The 19,946-nt window shown below is 47.5% G+C and overlaps 1 protein-coding gene and 1 long non-coding RNA gene across 3 annotated transcripts in view; one reads left to right on the top strand and one right to left on the bottom strand.

Moving 5' to 3' along the window:
• Window positions 1–5,899, bottom strand: part of Tspan11 (tetraspanin 11) — a 65,523-nt gene extending 59,624 nt beyond the window's left edge. Inside the window, exon 1 of one of the 2 annotated variants that reach the window (XM_017321722.2) lies at window positions 5,530–5,899. The gene's annotated coding sequence lies outside the window, so the exon portion shown is untranslated. The remainder of the gene's footprint in view (window positions 1–5,529) is intronic. The other variant, NM_026743.3, reaches the window with a different exon arrangement.
• A 10,178-nt stretch (window positions 5,900–16,077) lies between these two features.
• Window positions 16,078–17,157, top strand: Gm38901. The gene is made up of 3 exons (XR_003956522.1): window positions 16,078–16,403; window positions 16,661–16,865; window positions 17,080–17,157. It is a non-coding gene; the product is annotated as a predicted gene, 38901 (long non-coding RNA).
• The last annotated feature ends 2,789 nt before the right edge of the window (window positions 17,158–19,946 follow it).

Here is a 19,946-nt window from a genome sequence, read left to right as displayed (position 1 = left end):
GCAAGCATCCTTAAGACCAAGAGCGAGGACAGTGTTGCTCTCAGTCTGTTTCAAACCTCAGACCATGTGTACAATGCTCACCCCCCTCCTTACCCTTTCTTATTTTCTCCTGGAGTTTTGTTTTGAGAGAGGGCTTGCTGTGATGCCCAGGCTAGCCTTGAATCTCAATAATCCTGCTGCTTCAACCTTCTGAGTAGCTGGCACTATAGACATGTGCCACTGCACCTGGCTTTCTTCTGAGCCATTTATGTATTTTCTTGTGCATGTATATATGTATGTATTAGTGACATTGAGGATTGGACTTATGCACCCCTCTCCCAACACACAACGCATAACAGAAATGCAAATGATGAAATCAGAAAGACAGAGACCTGGACATAGAAATAAAAACTTTCACCATGTCCCCATTCTGCTGGAAGGGTTTGTTCTGTCCTAACTGGGACACCACCTGCCTTAGTTAGGGTCACTATTACTGTGCTGAAACCCCACGACCAAAGCAACTTAGGTAGAAAAGATAGTTGGCTTTTACTTCCATATCACTATTCATCACTGAAGGAATTCAGAGCAGGAGCTGGTGCAGAGGCCATGGAGGCGTGCTGCTTACTGGCTTGCCTACATGGCTTGCTCATTCTGCTCTCCTATTGAATCCAGGACCACTAGCCCAGGGATGGCACAACCCACATTGGGCTGGGACCTCTCTCATTAATAATTAATTAGTAAAATGCCCATTGGCCAGATTTTTCTGGAGGCATTTTCTCAGTTGAGGTTCCTTCCTTTCAGATGACTCTACCCTGTGTCAAGTTGGCATAACACTAGCCAGCTCACCATCTTAAAATGACCCCAATGAAAGCCAAATTATGGGTCCAGGCAGCTTCATGGCCATGCAATCAGGGTAGCTCACAAGGCCATGGGCTCTGAAGGACCCTAGTCTGGGTCACTGTTCTGCTGTTGGTAGCTTGAGATGCTTAACAATGCCACCTTTGAACTTGAGTTTTATTCGTAAAGCCCAATGGTCCAGCGGGACATGGATGTGGGAAAGGGACACATTTGCACACATTTCGTCCCTCCCTGCTGCTTCACGTGGCACAAGCCCAGGATTCCGAGAGTCCGCATAAGATAAGGTGTTCCATTGTAATTGTCCTGAGGTTCCTGTGCTGGAAGCAGAAACTGCTTCCAATGCACGTGGCAGGGCCAGCATCCTGAGAAGCAGGTTGTCGTGCCCCATCTTCCTCATGGATTGCTTCCTGCAAGAGCTAGTTGTTTGCATGGCAAATGAAGCCAACACAGACAGTGGGTGAGAAGACAGAACCTGACAGGGCCCCAGCTCTCCTCGGGCCCTCTTTCCTCTGTAGGAGCACAAGGCTGAAAGCTGTCGCAGTCTGTGTCTGTAGAAGGACATGAGCTACAGCTGGACCTGTTTTGTGCATCGCTATCCTTTCAGTAAGAGCCAAGCACACCCATAACCTGTGCACTGTGAGAGCTGGGTGATTTCCAAACAAGTCAAATGCTTTGATGTTGGCTTTTTTTAACTGGGAATTGCATGGCCGAACGCTTAGTGGCAGAAGTCACACTGGTCACTTAAAATCAATCCTTCTTTACTCAGAATGTCATTTAGTGTTAGGAGATAATAACATGATGAGCCAAGAGAGAACAAAGGAGAAAGGAAAGGCTTTGGGTTTCTGTGTTCCTACTGGTGTCTCCTGCACAGCGAAGTGGACTTCTGCGTTTCCGTGCTGAAGTGTGTCCCCCAAATTATACGGTGGTTCTGACTGGTGGAAGAACTCTTCCCAAGATACATCGCCAGTTACGACTGGCACTCTCTCTGAAATGCCCATGCCATAAGCCTTCAGTGGATATCTACTCTCTGTTAGTCAAGCTTTCTGCTAGTTCGTAGGGCTAAAAGGATAGATCATCCCATCTCGTCTTCAGCTGATTCGGAGGGACACAGGTTCAAAGCCAGGGAAGGCTGAGGTGGTCTCCAGGTGCCGGGAGGCTGGTGCCCACCCACCTGAGGTAGCTCTGAGAGCGATGCTTCATTGCAATATTTCAAGAACGCTCGGAGAAATGGAGACCCTTACCTGACTAAGTCTCCATTTCCTCAAGGCCTCAGACATACTGGAAAATTGCTGTCCCCAGCCCAACCTTTGCTTTCCTTCTCTGTAAACATCCTCGAACCTGCTCTATTAGTGAAGGGCCTAAACTGATGGCTTAAAATGAAAATGATATAACATAGAAAAGAATACAAACATGGCACAATTAAACCACCGGGTGCCAGGTCTTTTAGGTTTTTTAAAACTAAAACAAATATCTTGTGTAGGTTAAAAATCGATTAACAAAGGTCCTTTAAAACATGAAGTCACATGGGGTAAGGCTGAGAAGCCCTGAGGGGCCATCCTACAGCCTCACTATAAGGGGAGCCTGCTCAATGCTTCAGACCACAGCAAGGACCTGCCCAGAGAAGTCTGCCTCACATTTCCAGAACCCTGTGTAATAGTCTCAGTTCCTGGAGAGCGTACACTTTTCAAGAGGGTCGTAGAAAAGGCAGGTTGAGGCTGTTGGATGGGGGCTGCACCCCGCAGGTGTGCTTGAGGAATAGCATCTTAATTATTGTTATATTGCTGTGAGGAGACACTCTGACCAAGGTGACTCTTATAAAAGAAAGTGTTTAGCGGGGGAGGGGGGCATTTTTATACTTTTAGACAATTTGAGAGGGTTAGTCCATGACCATCACACAGGAAGCAGACTAGTATGGTGCTGGAGCAGTAACTGAGAACTTTACAACCTAATCTGCAGGCAGCAGGCAGAGAAAGAGACACCAGACCTGGTATAGGCCTTTGAAATCTCAAAGCCCACCTCCAGTGATATGTCTCCTCCAACAACACCACACTGTGACATCTCCGAATCCTTCCCAATGGATTTACCAACTCTACCATAGTCAGGGACCAGAGGAGATGTCCCAAAGGAAAAAAAGGCTGGTCTGTGCATAATTCATAGGACTCCACCATTCCCACGTCAGCCACAGTGTGCAGTACCTGCCTGCCTCATGCACGCCATTCTGCCCACAAAGCTATCTTCCATCTACTTCACTGAGGTCATCAGACAAGACCCAAGGCCTCTGCCAATCGTCCCAGCTGTCCTCAACCAGTCCCACACTGCACTGGAAGAGATCCCTTCCCAGATCTACAGAGAGGGAAATTAAAGCACAGTGAGGTCAGGGGACTCATAAAAGGTCACACAGGAGGAAGGGCAAAGCCGGGACGGGCCTGTGAGTGTCATGTGGTTTCCACCCTGTTGTTTTTCCATCTCTTCCTGGGAGTGAGGTTAATATCATTGACCAGAGCTTAGGGGAAGCAGTTGTATCTTCATAGATTCCTCAGGACCTGCAAGTGCCAGGCTTATGGCAGACACTTGATGAATACATGGGGCATGCGTACACTATACAAGTCACCTCCTCCCCGGTTTTATCTGCCCTGTATGTGGTGTTTTATCAGAACCCAGGAGCCCACAGGGTTAGCCAGAACAGGACCAGGTTATGAGCAGCAAAGGTGGCCCCTCAGAGGAATTCGTAGAACATCCCTGTTCTCATTGCTCAACTCTTTTGCTCTCTCAAACCACCCAGAATGAAAGAAAGGCCCCAAGGACCTGGCTGACACAGTACCAAAGACCAGAATGGTACTGAGGTTGATTGTTGACCAATGGGAAACAGCCACAGACTGAATCCCAGATAATACTTAACTCTGTGATTCTAGGCCCCCATACCCAGGGCTTTTTCCTTCCACAAACATTAACTAAATAGTTACTGTGAGGAAGTCTCTGTGAAGTCTTAGGTGACATCTAAGGGTCACAGCCACCTAACCATGTCTTGGTGTTGGGTACTGTCTGAATATCAATGCTGAAACCCTCCCACCTCCTAACTGCACTTGGGTCTAAAGCCATGCCAGAGTCCTATACCACAAAAGGCAGGATTCTGCAGGTAATATCCTAAACCTGTGAGCTTGGGGAACAAACTTCTTTGCTTTCTACTTTTCTGGGGAGCAAACTGCAGGGGGTCCTATGGCTAAAAGCAAGATGGCAGACCAGCTTACCTACACTCTTCTGAAAGTGTGCTTTCTGCAGAGGTAAGATGCTCAGAGTATTTGAAGACCATGCAAGCCTGTTTTTCTTTTTTTCCTGTGTCACAGAAGATATTTAGACAGAAACTATGTGAGGCCTGTCTGTAATTCCCACATTTCCAACTAAGAGTCCAGACACAGGCTCCAGACAGACACCCCTCTTGTGCTGAGGGTAGGGGCTCCCTCTACCACCACTGACCAAGCAGATGCAGGCCACTAGGACACTCCCAAGCTACTAGCGGGTACTTGTGTTCCCAGCGCCGCCCCCTTGCTTAGAGCCCCATCCCAGGCATCTCCACATTGTTCCTCCAACCACCTAGGTGACAAGTAGGACCTGGTCAGTGGCCCCACTGTGTACAGTACGCCATGGAGCTCTGATAACTCTCCTGGGATACAGTTTTGGGACATAGTCATGGCAGCTAAACTCCCTACTAAGTTCTGGTCTAAGCCCAGGCTGCCAAACTCCACCAGCTGTCTCATAGTGATTCATTAATTAAACACAGACCATCTAGTCTTGCTCAATCCTACCCTCTTTTTCTCCCCAAGACCCTACGATACTGTAACTCTACACCCTGGAGTGCACTTAGGAATTTTCTAGAAATTGTTTCTTCTTCTGGTACCCCTTCCTACTTCCTGCCACAATATGTGCCACTTGCCAGCCTCTGGTTGCTTCTTCCTGTGCTCTCTGCAATCTAAGCCCAAGTTAAGACGCCAACTAGTCCTCTCCCTGCTTTACAACTAGTCACATGTGGGCACTGCATAATTCAAACAAAACCCCTACATTCCAGAATCCCCCTCATTCTCTCTTCAACACAGGAAGCCAAGCACGTAGACATAGGTGACAAGGCCTGCCTAACTCAGTTTCCACTGATACACAACAGGGCCCAGGTGGATAGCTCAGCCTGGGACGGCAGACTGCCTAGGAACAACCAACCCCCCAGTGTCCTAGACTCAGCAGCTGCCAGCAGCTAGCAGACCCTGTTTTGCATGGGGTCCAGCAGCCACGGACTTGGCATTTTGCCTCTGCTAACAAACAAGAGACAGCCCCTAGTATTTGGGATTAACAAAGCGGGGGGGGGGGGCATTTGACGGAGGGCCAGTCATACACAGGACACTCTGTATGGCCCAAGCTATCAAAGCTGGGCGCACAAAGTTAAAGGCAACCCAGTCAAGAAAGGCAAGGCAGACATTCAGAGTAGTACCAACCCCACCCCTACCCCGCTGAGCACAGTGCGACACCCATGCGCGCACCCACCGCTGCCTCATCCTCATCCAAGGGCAACTTTCTTGGCCACTGAGCCCCTCTGGGGTCGTGCCAGGGACGGGCAGCTGAGCTGGAGGAGCCATGCCAGGACGGCTTGGTGCTTTAATGTCAACCCCACCGGCGCTCTTGTCTCCCGCCGCCACCTGCACTTACCCGGCCAAAACCGCCAGGCTGGATGCAGCGAGGGATCGGGAATCCGGAGCTGTGATTGTGGCTGTCCTGGCCACAGCCGCCCGCTCCACCCTGCGCTCCTTGCCCACTGGCCCGCGGTGGCTGCTGGCTGCCCCTCTCACTCAGACTGGGGGACGCGCCCACAGGCCCGGGGCGGGCGGGACCGGGGCTGCTCTTTGTTTGGAGCTGGCTTTTTTTTTTTCCCACCCAAAGCAGAGCACACTGAGCACTCGGTCCTGGCAGTTGTGCAGAAGTGGCTCCAGGAAACTTGTGAGGAGGGGGTGGGGCTGAAGAGAGGCGGATGGCCCTCTGTCCCGTCCCACCCACTCATCAGTAATCACTGTCCCAGACTTAGATTTATCCTCATGAAGTGGGGGGAAATTCCAGGATCCCGGAAGAATTGAATCCATGACAGGTTCCTTGGGATGTAGGGACAAGCCTCCCACTTCTCTCCTCACTCCTGAGACACAGGAACCGGTTTTTTTGGGGGTGGGGTGGGGTGGGGGTGGGGAGTCAAAATCCTGCGGACCATCATTTCTTTTACCCTCCTTGGAACCAAAGAAAAGCCAGATCCCTTTCCGTACTGGAACACAGTGGAAGGACAGACAACCAAGACCCAGTCTCTGCCAGTGGGTGAGGGTGAAGAGTTGCTGACCGCCCTCCCCCCCCCCCCCAACACACACACACACTGCCCGGCCAGTGGGTGAGCACCCTGTGTGATTTACTAAGAGGAACAGCCCGTGCTTAGCCAGCCTTGACTGCAGTGAGCAAGGCTTGGTAGCTTATTAATTTTTCTCCTCGCAATGCCACAATACCTGACAAGAGAAACTTAAGGGTTTGTTCTGTCTGGAAATTCGAGTGTGCAGGGGATCACAGACTGAATGGCACTGCCACCAGAGCAGGAGTGGCTGGTCACTGAGTGTTTGACGGCAGGAGGCAGAAGGGGCAAATGTAAGCGCTCAGTTTGCTTGCTTTGTTTTTCTTTGTTATTCAGATTCCCATGTAGCTGTTTTCACACACAATCCCTCAGTGAAACCTTTCTGAAAACATCCTCACAGAAGCACCGGAAGGTGCGTTTCCTAGGTGACTCTAAATTCAGTGAGGTTGACCACTCAGTCGCAGGAAGCAGGCAAAGCTGAGGGTTCCTAGCTACGGAGGCCAGCTGGCTGCTAAGAATGCCCTGTCACAGCAGAGATGAGATAGGGACTGTCTCCTTCGGAACTCATCCTGAGAGCTGGCGGCTAGGGTTCAGGGACATGGGGCCTTTCAGAGCATTTGAGTGGTAAGGACTCATTTCTCAGTTCCCGCAGTGGACTGGTTACTCCAGTGGGTGGATTATTTCTATTTCGTTTTTATTTGTGTGAATGTATGTCCATGTGTGTGGATGTGTTCATCTGTGAACAGATGTGTGTTCGTGTGTATACAGATGCATGAGCATGTGTGTGTACAGACCAGAGGTTATTGTATAGCATGGTGTTGCCCCTTATTTCTGAAAGAAATAACTCCCCTCTTTCACTTGCTACCATGACCTTACACAGTATGAGGCCCTTGCCAGACATGGCCATTTGTTTGTTTGTTTGTTTGTTTTTTGACCCGTAGAACATGGGCCATAGACTTTAATTCTTTATACTTTGTTCAGTCTCAGGTATTTCATTGAAGCAATGGAAGATGGGCTAAGAAAGTGGGACGGAGGGACTCAGAGGAGGTCATGGCTGTAATCTCTCTGAGAGATGAACTGGGGATGCAGGTGGTGAAAGGAAAAGACACAGCAGAGAGGTCTACAGAGCTGTGCAGCAGAAGGAGGAGCCTGTGAGATGGGGACCAGGGGCAGCATGAGCCAAAGGAAACCTCCATCTCCTTCAAAGTCCTTTATAGCAGGCATTTCACCACAGGGATGGAAAGTGGGGTGACACACTAGATACAGCAGGTGGAGGGGTGCTCGGATATGGATCCTGGACCCACCGGCCGAATGCAGAGCACACAAAGGTGACTCTCTTGGTTCTGCTCTAGAGGGCTCTGAAATCCACTCCAATTCCACAGCTTCCCAAAGAAAACCCTAATTCAAGTCCATTCTCTGCCTAACCTTGTTTGCTTCTGTCTTAAGGTGTTGTACCAGAAGTATCTTCTAGTGGTCTCCTGCATGCAAATCTCCATCTGTTGTGCCGTATGGCAAGTATAGATAAGGTCTTGGCTTATTTTCTGTTGCTGTAAAAGAATACTCAAGATGAGGTTATATTAAAAGAAAGAGGCTTGTTTAACACATGGTTGCACAGGCTGGAGGCCAAAGATAGTGAGGCTTCATCTCTCTGGCCTTTTGGCTATGGGGTCACAGGGGAAGGGTTAATGGCATAAAGGCCAGGAGCAGGGCTTGGATTGACTCAAATGAGGCAATTCCAAGGAACAGGGATGGTCACAAAGGATCAGAGAAGCTGCCAGTAAAATCCAAGGCAGACAGGCCTGGAGAGGGGTTAAGAGTCCTGGCTGCTCTTCCAGGGATCAGGACCTATTCTCAGCATCCACATCATGACGCAAAACCATCTGCAATTCCAGTCATGGGGATATGGTGCCCTCTTCTGGCCTCCACAGGCACAGGAATGCATGTGGTATTGACACGTATACAGGGAAAACACTCAGACACATGAAAACAAATAAGTAAATAAATGCAAGGCAGACTGGACAGTAAAGAGGAGGGGTACCAAAAAGAGGGTGAGAAAATTTGGGGGCCATCTGGGGAAGGGTGGGGTAGGCTGAAGCAGGGAGAAGTGTGGTGTGTGGGGTAAGGATGAAGGGGAGTTGATACTCATGAGAGTTATTAATAGATAACAGTAATTAGAGAGAGAAGACTAGAAAACGTCCTGGAGATTCCTTTAATGATCTGGGACACCAGGATATAAGGAAACATCTGGGTTAACATATTCCGTCTCCAGTAATCTCTCTAGTGACATTAAGTATCTAGAACAACAACAACAGCAACAACAATAATAAAACCCCAGCAATATGTAATTTGAAGGTTTCTGGGAGCCATATTTAAACATATGAAGATAGAGAGGTGGAGAGGGGTAATGGTTAAGGTTACAGACCCTCAGACATTGGGAAATGTCATTGGGAGAGGGTCTGTTGCGTGGCATGGCGGGTATTGCTAATGTCTAAATTTATTTTCTGTTGCTGTCACATAACACCTGAGACTGGGTAATTTACTTTTGAAAAGAAATCTATTAACTCATGGCTTTAGCGACATAAGTCCAGAATGATGTGGTTGTATTTGCTTGCCCCTTGGTAGGATAAGGCTAGAAGGGGCTATGAAAGAGAAGATGGGCAGAACAGGGCAGACACTGTACCATCATGCTCTCAAAGAAAAGAACTCAGGTCTCAGGAAAGGTCCCTCTTAAAGGCCCCTCCTGAGAACTCTGTACTACCATCAGATCTCAATCAGAAAACCGTGTTCAAACTTCAGGCGCCCATCAACAAACACAGCACATTTCAATAACGTGAAGGGAGAAACCTTCAAAGTGTTCACATCGCACAAAAGAGTCAAGTGTTGGGGGTGCTGAACGGGTGGGTTAATTGGGTTTTATCAAGCCATCTCACATTGCATTAAAAAATCATAATATCTCCCACTAGCCTGTAAAAATACGCAGCTGTGATTTGTCTGTGCAAATTCAACAGGTAAAACACCAGGCGGAATTAATTTTTGTGATGTGTTTTATTTAACGTGATGCATTCAAAAGAGTATCAGTTCATGTGTGTTAATATAAAAATTAATGGTGTGTTCATTTACACGCTGGCTTACTCCGTGTCCCAATTCTGGCGTTCACTGGTTGTGGGAGAGGGTGGTGTTGGGGAGGGAATGCAGGATTTTGGTGTGCGTGCTGGCCCACCAATCGGTAGCCCCAGTCCTTGACGTGCATGCTGGCTCACCAATCGGTAGCCCCCAGCCCTTGACGTGCGTGCTGGTCCATCAATCGGTAGCCCCAGCCCTTGGGGTGCCAACTGTTTGCGTGTACTGTTGCATCTGAGTGGAGGTACTGGGTTGACCAGAGTTAGATTCCGACTGCAGAGCCATCTGAAAGCAGAGTGGACTGACACTCAGAGGCGACGTGAACACTTGAGCTTTCCAGTTGCAGAATCAAATACTGAGTTTTTACATTAAAGTTTAGGTTGAATGAAAAAAATAAAAGAAAGCAAACCAACCAACCAAACACCCCCTTAAAACCAACAACCAACTCCACCCCCCTACAAAACAAACACCCCCCCCCCCAAACACCATCACCACCAACAAAAAAACACAAACGGATGTTCTTGACTTCCATTCTGCACCCGTTTTTGCTCACTGGCTACATCCCAGTGGGCTTTGAATTTCTGATCCTCCTTCCCCATCGTTCAAGCGCTGGGATCCCATCCAGGCTTGAGCACTTGGACCTTAACACATCTGGGTTGTTTAACAGCTGCACGTGCCTAAGGGCTGTGGTATCAGAACAGGCAGGCACAGAACATGAAAGCAGCGCCTCCTTCCCCGCGCGCCCTCTCTTGAGTACTTGTGGACCTTCAAGCATTCACAGGTCAGGAACTGTACAACTTGCATTTCTCCACCCTGGAACATCAACCTGTCTTTCAGAACCTCTTCCCATCACTACCTAGGAGACTTGCAAGGCAAAGAAGGTTTCCTTGACAACCCAACTCCGGCCCTGCTGCCAGCCTTGCTTGGTTAAGCTGCTCCTATGGCCCCTGAATTGCTGTGTGTAGACTCGTGCCCATCCCTTCTAGGAGAAACCAGTCATGTTCCTGGAGGCAGTGGGAGCAATGCAGACACAAATCACAGATAACTTGCTAGCCTTAGTGATGGTGCTTCCTCCCGACCTCGCAGAGCAGATGAAACTGGCCTTGGTTTCTTCATCCACAGTACATGTGGGACTTGATTTCAGCAACTTCCGCTCTTCCAGGAAGACTGGGGGTGATCAGCTCCTAACTGTTGACCAGTGGCAACCCGCCTGTATTTGACCATGAACTTGGAAGCTGTTCAGTTTTCTACCTATGCCTAATGCTTAGTGCGTAAAGAAATGGTGCTGGAGCGCAGTCTCACGGTGTTGGTGTAGGTTCCAGGAGAGGGATGTTCCTGCAGAAGCCAGAGCTGCTCTGCGGTGCGCTTCTGTGACACCAAGGAAAATTAGTTGCACTGATCAGTCAGTACTGTAATAATTATTGATTTTCATTAGCAATATGAAGAGCACAGCAGAAGGGTCTGATTTCTCTCTTTCTTTCTTTCTTTCTTTCTTTCTTTCTTTCTTTCTTTCTTTCTTTCTTTCTTTCTTCCTTCCTTCCTTCCTTCCTTCCTTCCTTCCTTTCTTTCTTTCTTTCTTTCTTTCTTTCTTTCTTTCTTTCTTTCTTTCTTTCTTTCTTTCTTTCTTTCTTGGCATTCCACATGAAATACCTCCCAGTCTGCTTTTCCCATATTCTTTAAAGCAAAACATAGGAAAAACACATGTAGACACAGCAAACAAGACAGCAAAGCAAATGTATAGATAATAAGCAAAATGATGCTTAAATACATGCAGCTGTGAGTTTGGGGAATGCTCTCACCCACTCTTAGCTTCTCTGGGGAGCTCCCATGGCTTGCAACTGGATTGTAAGCGTTCTGTATCAACGGTCACAAGGGTCACATGCCTGGGAGGGAGGGACGGGAGGGAAAGAGGGAGGGGGAGAGAGAGAGAGAGAGAGAGAGAGAGAGAGAGAGAGAGAGAGAGAGAAGAAGAAGAAGAAGAAGAAGAAGAAGAAGAAGAAGAAGAAGAAGAAGAAGAAGAAGAAGAAGAAGAAGAAGAAGAAGAAAGGGAGGGAGAGAGGAAGGATGGAAAGAGGGAGGAAGTGTAGAACAGCCACTAGCCATAAACTCTGTCCATAAGCCATCAGGAAGGAGGAAGGGAGGAATTGAGAGATGGAGGGAAGCTTTTGTGTAAACCCCACAAATTTCCCTGGAACTTTGTGCTACACAACATTTTATGTGATTATTTTTTAAAGAAGGTTTTCAAAAATATTCTAAAATATATTTACTACTGGTTAATTATATATGAATACAATGTTTTTAAGTCATAATGAGCAACATCTACCTATGTATGTTGCAGGAGATCTGATCGATCTAAAAGGTTGAATCAAAGATTAGTGCTGTGTTATCTGAGAAAACATCCTTTGAATAGTAAATCACATTAAAAGTCTCACATGGTTGGCAGCTTATCAAATTTTTTTTCAGATAAGTTCCTAAAAATGGAAAGAGAGAAATGGTTTGTTTCTTAGACACTCAAGTGTGTGTGTATGTGTGTGTGTTGTATGAGAGGATATATATATATATACCAAAGAATTCGTTATCCACTGATGGTCACTCATTACTAGAATTAAAGCTATCTGTTGAAAAATATTAAATATGACTAAAAGAATTATAACTAAGTTACATAAATACCAAAATTGTTAAAAGAAAAAAAATCCACAGTGCCTAAAAATCTCACTTTTAATCCATTTGAGAGTCAGGCACGGAAGAAAGAGAAGAGAACAGAAAAACACCACAGACAGGAAGTTCAAATGTGTAAAGCCATAAGTCCCAATATACCAGTACCCAGGATTAAAATGATTCCAATGCTGACTAGGTAACACATCAGCTTTTCTCCCCTTGCTATAACAATATGCCCGAGAGGGTGACATGTCCAGAGGCACAGACAGGGAGCAATCACAAGGCACGTCACAGCCATAGAGTCTGTCATTCATTAGGCAAACTCCACAGTAGCTCCAACGGCAACACAGCAACGATGGCTGTGCAAGTGACCTAACACAACCAAAGGTTTCAGGGACACACTGTCCAGCTGAGCAGCCCCTAGTCACATAGCCTGGCCAGTAGCTGGCCACCACGTTGCTGATCACATTGGAATGAGTGCTGGCTGATTTGCACCCTAGGGGTAAAATACACAGCAAATGTCTGCAAATTGGAACAAGTTTTACATTTTTCATTAATATTTTAAAACATTGATCACTCAATGAAAAGGTCTTAATTTAGGTATGAGTTGAGCAAGACATTTTCAAATTAATCTTGCCCTGCCATTTTCTCTTTCTTTCTTTCTTTCTTTCTTTCTTTCTTTCTTTCTTTCTTTCTTTCTTTCTTTCTTTCTTTCTTTCTTTCTTTCTTTCTCTTCTTCTTCTTCTTCTTCTTCTTCTTCTTCTTCTTCTTCTTCTTCTTCTTCTTCTTCTTCTTCTTCTCCTCCTCCTCCTCCTCCTCCTCCTCCTCCTCCTCCTCCTCCTCCTCCTCCTCCTTCTTCTTCGAGTGTGAATGGTTACTAGAGATCAAAAACAAGACTGTTCACATTGTTCTTTGGCTGAGCAGCAAGGAAACGGGTTTAAACTGACATGAAGTGAGAAATGAGGAAATTGTATAGAAGAACATTTTTCACTTGGATTTTTACACATTTTTCCTCTGAGTAACATTTATAAATTGATCCATTACCTGACCATAGGACCATCTCAAACGTGTCTAAAAATAGCTCCTACATAGGCTGTGGTATTTAACCACAATGCTTTTTCTTGGGCTAAATGCACCTTCCTGGTGTGTGTTGAAGGACTGTTGCCCTCCACGGTGGCTTTGAGAACCGGCCTTTTCAGGGCAAAGTCTGTGGCCTGACCTTGAAGATCAGGCTCTGCTTCTCTTCAGGACTGAGTTATCCGAGGTTCTCCACTGTCTTGTGTTCCCAACTCACATGGTTTGATGCTGCTTTTGAAGGCCCCTCAGCAAAGCAAATGATAGCAGATTAGCCTGGGAAGAACCTGTCTGTGGATTTCTTCATTATTGTGAGAACTGGGCGGGGCAGCACCGGTGGGTGGGGCAGCATTGGTGGTCGGTCCACGTGTTCTGCCTTATCCAGTTGATGATACTGAGTTTCAAGGCTTTCCCTTCCAATTCAAACTTGGGGGTTGCCTGACACTATTCATTTCTTGTGAAGTTTATTCATGTTTGGCTGGAGGTTTTTTCCCTCATTAATCTAATATTACTTTCTAAGTATCCAACATTGGTATTTCTAGTCAGCAGCAGCAGCCTTCTATCATTTCCAGCTGTATCACTCATTTATTCTTTTTAAAAACGGTTCATTTTTATTTTTATGTATGTGCCTGTGTGAGTCTGTCACTTGAATGCAGTACCTACAGAGGCCAGAAGAGGGCAGTAGATCCCCTGGAGCTGAAGTTACAAGTGGCTATGAGCTGCCTGATAAGTGTGCTGGGAACTGAACCCATGTTTCCCCGGAAGAGCGGAAAGTGCTCTTAACCACTAAACGGTCTCTTCAGACCCTACACGTTTATTCCTTTTCCACAATATAATCTCTGTTCTGTGTCAAGATGCCGATTTGGATATTTATCTTAGAACCAGTCACCTTCCCTAATAACAGTTTCACAGTGCAGTAAGCCCTGCTGTATCATGAAGAACAATGCAGAATACGTGTGTGTTTCAGTGACACAGTACTCGGAAGAACTGCATGGCTGCAAGGGATTTTTTTTTTTTAATCATGGAGTCATCTCATGAGAAGGAACAGAATTTTTGGAATTTCACCTAAAAAGGGATTCACTGTCCTATTGCTGTGAAGAGATACCATGACCAAGGCAACTCTTCAAAAGAAAGCATTTAATTGGAGGCTTGCTTGCAGTTTCAAAGGCTTAGTCTATTATTATCGTGGTGGTACACATGGTGCTGGAGAGAAGTAGTAGTCTTGAGCCACATCCTAAGCCATAGGCAGCAGGGGTTGGGCTGTGGGTTTCAAAAGCCCACCCCCAGTGACACACCTCCTCCAACAAGGCCACACCTCCTAATCCTTCTAATCTTTTCAAACAGTTCCACTCCCTGGTGACTACACATTCAAATATCTGAGTCTATCAGGGTCATTCTTACTCAAACCATTACAGGTTGTTGTTGTTTTTGTTGTTATTGTTGTTTTTTTGTTTGTTTGTTTGTTTTTAATAACTTAATTGTCTCCCTTTTCCCTTAACTTTCCCCCTCCTCCTTTCTTAATCAAATGTTCCACTAAGGTCCCTGGTCTCAACTATAAGTGATGCTGGCTTTGTGGGCATGCGGCCACAGAGTCACTTAACAATGCTCCAGGCTCAGATGCACCCAGACCTCCACTGACTGTTTTGAAATTTCTGACAATTTTGAGCAAAAGTCTCCATTTTTGCCCTTTTAACCCACATTGTAACTACCAGGAAACTGGTCCTGAATAAAGGCCGTGTCCTGTCCTGATACAGCTTCATACCCCTTAGCTGGCGCCATGCATTCTTTATCCCAGTGACAAGCCAAAGATGAGGGCTGCAGAGTGAGCTAACACAAGCCCTGACTGGCTGTGGTGGGGCTGTGGGCTGAGTTTGTGGGTGCTCAGCGGTAACATGTCCTCCTTGTCGAATCTGCTTGCTCTCAGGGCCATAGGTTCCTGTCCTACCGCAGGCTGCTCAGAACAGAAAACTCACCCTGTCTTCCCTGTTTGTCTAGCTGGCTCCTGTGTCTAGAAATACCCTTATGCTCTGTCAGCATGGTCAGTTCTCCTTGACCTTGACCTTGTGAGGCAGGGCTTAGGACATGTCTGTTTGTTTGCTTTCTGATTTCTAAAACAGTAAGTCTCCAATATGAGTGTGTGTGAGAGAGAAGGGGAGAGTGAGTGAGAGACACAGAGAGAGGGTGTGGGGGAGGGAGGAGCTGGAGCACACGCACGCCGTGGTGTGCACGTGGAGGTCAGGGAACAGTTTTGGTTATTGTCTCCCATCTTGAGGCTTTGGCTGTATGCTCAGGCCAGCTGCCCCATGGCCTCCTGGGAGTTGCTCTGTCTCAGCCTCCTGTCTCCTCACAGGAGCCCTGGTGTCACAAATGCTCACACCATGTGTCCAGCTTCGATGTGGGTCCCTGGGATTTGTGCTATGGTCCTCATGCTTGCCCGACAAGTGTGTTTACCCATAGTTCCACCCCACTGCTTCAGTAGGACTGGGTCTCATAGAGACTACAAGGCATCCACTATGCCATGTTATCCCTCGTTCTTCCGGCTGTCTTGTTTTTAATACGTGCTTGCGTGTCTTGTGTGCTTCATTTTCTTATGTCCCAATCAAGTCAGCTCACCCAGCTTCCCTCCACCAGGTGACAACGCATGTGGCTCTGCACGAGCTACCGCTACTTAACATACAGAACAAACTCATGGCTGAGACTTTGACTGAAATGGAGCAGCCCCCTGTGATCAGGATCGGTTGCAGAGGTTGTTAACTGCGAGAGGGCTCTGAATCACAGGAGTACTGTGCTTAATAGGTAGTACTGGTGCTTAGTAGGCTATTCCCACTGGACTACATCTACCCACAAATGTTGTACAGGAGTGGCATTCAAAACTGAGACCTCTCTGGTTCGGGGCACTCTGGGACCACATCAGGTCAGTAGGGAACTGATACAGAGCAAAGCCTGGGTTCCACCCATCTTTCTTTCTTCTTCCAGTCCAGTGCTGGCTGCTAATGGGCTGGCGAATGTGGAATGAATTATAGAGTGCTCAAGCAGACTCTGCTAAAACACTGCAGCGTGACTTGGCTGTTGCTGAAAGGCGTTTCCCAGGCTGGTCTGCTGGCTCCTAAACATGATGTCCAGCACACTGATAGGACGTGGGAGATTCCTGTCCTTTCCACTCTTCAGTCTGCTCCAGCCCACCCACGTCGTACGTGGCCCTGGATCCTTCATGTTCATGAAGTTCCCAGAAATCCACAGCAGCATGCCTGCCAAGCTCTCGGTGGGCATCGTTCTCAAGGTCGTTGTTATTGCGTGAGAGGCTGGGGCTGCCGCATTGACTCATTCTTTATCAAATCTGTGGATGGTGAGTCCCTGCTCCGTTGCCTCTGTTGCACATAAGGGTGAATGTGGAAGGGAGGCCTGTTCTCACTGAAGTAAACTACATAGCTGACAGGAAGCAAGAGTGCGGGGGCTGCTTGCTTATAGAGGGGGACAAATGCTGGCATTCATCTGATTTTCTACCCTCCTTTATTTAATCCAGGATCCTTCTATGATCAGGGTGGGTCTCCCCTTATCAGTAAAACTGTAAACACTCCCACGGACTTACCCAGGGTGTCCTAGGTGTCTCTCAGTTGATCGTGAAGGGCAAGCACCACAACCATCCACCGCGTGTTTGGAGATCTTCGTGAACTTAACTTGACGGAGAGACCGTTTATGATCCAGAAGCAAGAGAGCAAGAGAGAAAGGCGACAGCAATTGTCAGCCAGTGATCAAACGGCAGCCAGCAGCCACTTAGGGCTGCCAATCCCTTACCACCCATGACTAAGTATGATAGTCAGTTTTACTTGTCAACTTGGCAGGACCTAGAATCTCCTGGGAGGTGGACTTCTGGGGTTGGTTGCCTTGCTCACATTAGCTGATGTGGGAAGACCCTTATTAACTGTGGGTGGGACGTGGGCTGAGCGGTGGGGACAGCGAGCAGGGTGGGTGCTAAGGTCTGCTGTTCTCCATTCCTGCCTATCAATGTGATGTGTTTCTAGGGTCCCCGTGCTCTGATGGGTGTAACCTGGAATGAGCTAGAGGAAGCCCTGGCTCCCTTAAGTTGTCTCTACCATGGAACCAGGAGAGAAGCTGACATGCTGCGTGCTTTCGTTTCCTCCTTTCCTTCTGGTCGCTGCAGCTTCCTTTACACATCTGGATCTGTTTCCCAAGTCTGTTTTCCGAGACGGGCGAGCAGAGGACCAGAAGACTAGCCAATGGCAGCAGAGTTTGGCTCCTTCCCACCCTGCACTGCCAAGAGCCTCCTGGGCTTCTCTCTAGAGTCATCATATGATATCGTTTAGATTGTCCTGATAAGCGGAGCCTTCTGGATAGAGGCTGGGGGCGAGGGAGGGCCAACTCAGGGAGAGGACTGCAGAGGAGGCAGGGGGTCCTGAGGGTCAAGTATAGTGTCGAGAAGCCAAATCCGCCCACTTTCTTCAGCTCCAGAACTCCACTGTGTGCCTCATCTCCTCCTGTGTGGCTTGAGACCTTGATGGCGACAAGGAGGGGCCGGTACCCAGGCTTTACAAGGAATCCCTGGAGACCTGTACACATGGGCTCTGGCAGTGCCACGGCACAGGGGATGGAGGGTTATGTCAGGGCTCGGGGATCTTCAGCCCTGTGCTCTGTCTCTTTGCTCTTATGGCCCTGGGAGTCAGCTTTTCTGCTGGGGGAACTTCCAAGGACATCTGCACAGGAAGGTGGACTCTGGAGCTTGCTTAGGGATTCCAGGAACATGGATTTCCTTTTAATTCATAGATAGAAGAATCCAAGCCTCCTGGGAGTGATTATAAAGGTCACAAATGCAATGTAACTCAATGTGAAATTCAAGCCAGGGCTTCTATGCCTGTCCGAGACCCAGGACATTTCTGTCTTCCATTCATTCCTTCACTAAGGATACCTCTCCCACCCCCACCCCAGTCTGTACTGAGAGTCACAAGTCATAGGGTTTAGTCACAGGGGACTGAGAGGAGGGATAACTGTGAAAGACTGTGAGCCCCGGGCAAGTATTCCCTTGGCAGATAGACGAGAGAGGAGAACAATGCGTGGTAGTGGCAGGACTTGAGCCGCCGTGGTGGTCCTGGGCTATTGACACGAGCCGTCATGTTGCCTCTAGGTTATCGACACAAGCCATCATGGTGACCCTGGGCTATTGACATGATCCCTCGTGGTGGCAATGGGCTATCTATATGAGCAGTCATGGTGGCCCTGGGCTCTCATAAAGCCTCCCCAGAGGCTCTACCCAACTCTTGTGAGTGAAGAGGGGCTATCTTAATTACTTTCCCCTGTTCTTTCCCATTGCTTACAGTAATTGTTACTATAAAACTTAAAGATTTATTTAGTCATGTGTATATATGTGTGTGTGTGTAAGTATATGTGTATGTATGTATGCATGCATGTATGTATTAGTTGCACTTCCCTTGCTGTGATAAGACACCAAGACCAAGGCAACTTGCAGAACAAAGGGTTTATTTGGACTTGTGGTTCCAGAGGGATAGGAGTGCCTGGAAGCAAGCTGTCCGTGGCTGCCAGAGCAGCAAGCTGAGGGAGGGCTCACATCTTGGATTGAAAACACTGAACAGAGAGAGCAAACTAGAAATGGCATGGGTCCTTAAACTCTAGAAGCCTGCCCCCAGTGAATGCTTCTTCTAACAAGGCCACATCTTCTAAATCTCCCCAAATAGTTCCACCAACTGGGGACCATATGCTCAAATAGATGAGACTATAAGGAACAATTTCATTCAAACCACCACAATTTGTGTTTTGGAGGTTATGTGCACAGGGGTACAGGTGCCAAGGGAAGCCAGAGAGAGCACGGGATCTCCAGAAGTTAGAGTTACAGGTAGTTGTAAGCCACCCAATGTGGGTGTTGAGAATTGAACTTGAGTCCTTGAAAGAGCAGACAACACTAAGCCACCTCTTCAGTTCCTTATTACATTTTTTTCCCCTTGCTTGATGTATACCTAAGCCTTGAGATTGCCAGGTCTACAATGGCAAGAAGCACACCAGTCCCAGCAGTGCCTGCCTACACAGTTCACTTAACTCATACTTTATTCCAAGCAGCCGAAGTGGGTGTCTCCTAAGGAACCCAGGCTACAGAGTCTCCTGTGCAACTCAGGCTGGCCTCCAGCTTGTCATCCTCCCTACTTCTGATTCTCAAGTGCTGGGGACACAGGTATGTACCATCACACCTGGTCAGAGATCATGTGTGTGTGTGTGTGTGTGTGTCTATCAATCAATCATCTATCATATTGTATCGTATCATATCGTATCGTATCTATCTATCTATCTATCTATCTATCTATCTACCTACCTACCTACCTACCTATCACCTATCTATATCTGTCTGTCTATCATCTGTCTGTCTGTCATTTATCTAATCTTGATGATCAGTTTGAAAAATGATATAACCCAAAATAGCAGATGGCTGTGGTAGTTAATGCTGTCAACTTGACGAGATCCTTCCAGAATCAACTGTTTGAGGTTATTTGGACTAAGTGAGCCTTTGCTAGCAGGCTGTTTGGTGATCTTGGTTAGGTTAAATGAGGTGGAAGACTCCTCTAAGGGAGGGTAGCACCATTTCCCCGCTTTGAGACCCGCACTTCAGGAAATTGGGAAAGCTGTCTGGGTGTGGGCATTCAACTCTCTCTTCCTCCTGACTGGACACAGTGACCAGTTTCCCCAAGCTTCCCCACTCAGGACTTTCCCACCAGGAGGGACTGTTTCCCCTCCAACTGTGAGCTGAAATAAACCCTTTGTCTCTTAAGTGGCTTCTTGTCTGGTGACTTGTCATAGTGATGAGAAGAGTAACGAGTCCAGCTACTGAGCACGTGTTATGTGGAAGTGCTCGTTGGGTGCGAGTTTA

This window comes from Mus musculus, chromosome 6 (assembly GCF_000001635.26).
Source record: "Mus musculus strain C57BL/6J chromosome 6, GRCm38.p6 C57BL/6J".
Taxonomy (NCBI): Eukaryota; Metazoa; Chordata; class Mammalia; order Rodentia; family Muridae; genus Mus; species Mus musculus.
This window is presented reverse-complemented; position numbering and strand designations above follow the sequence as displayed.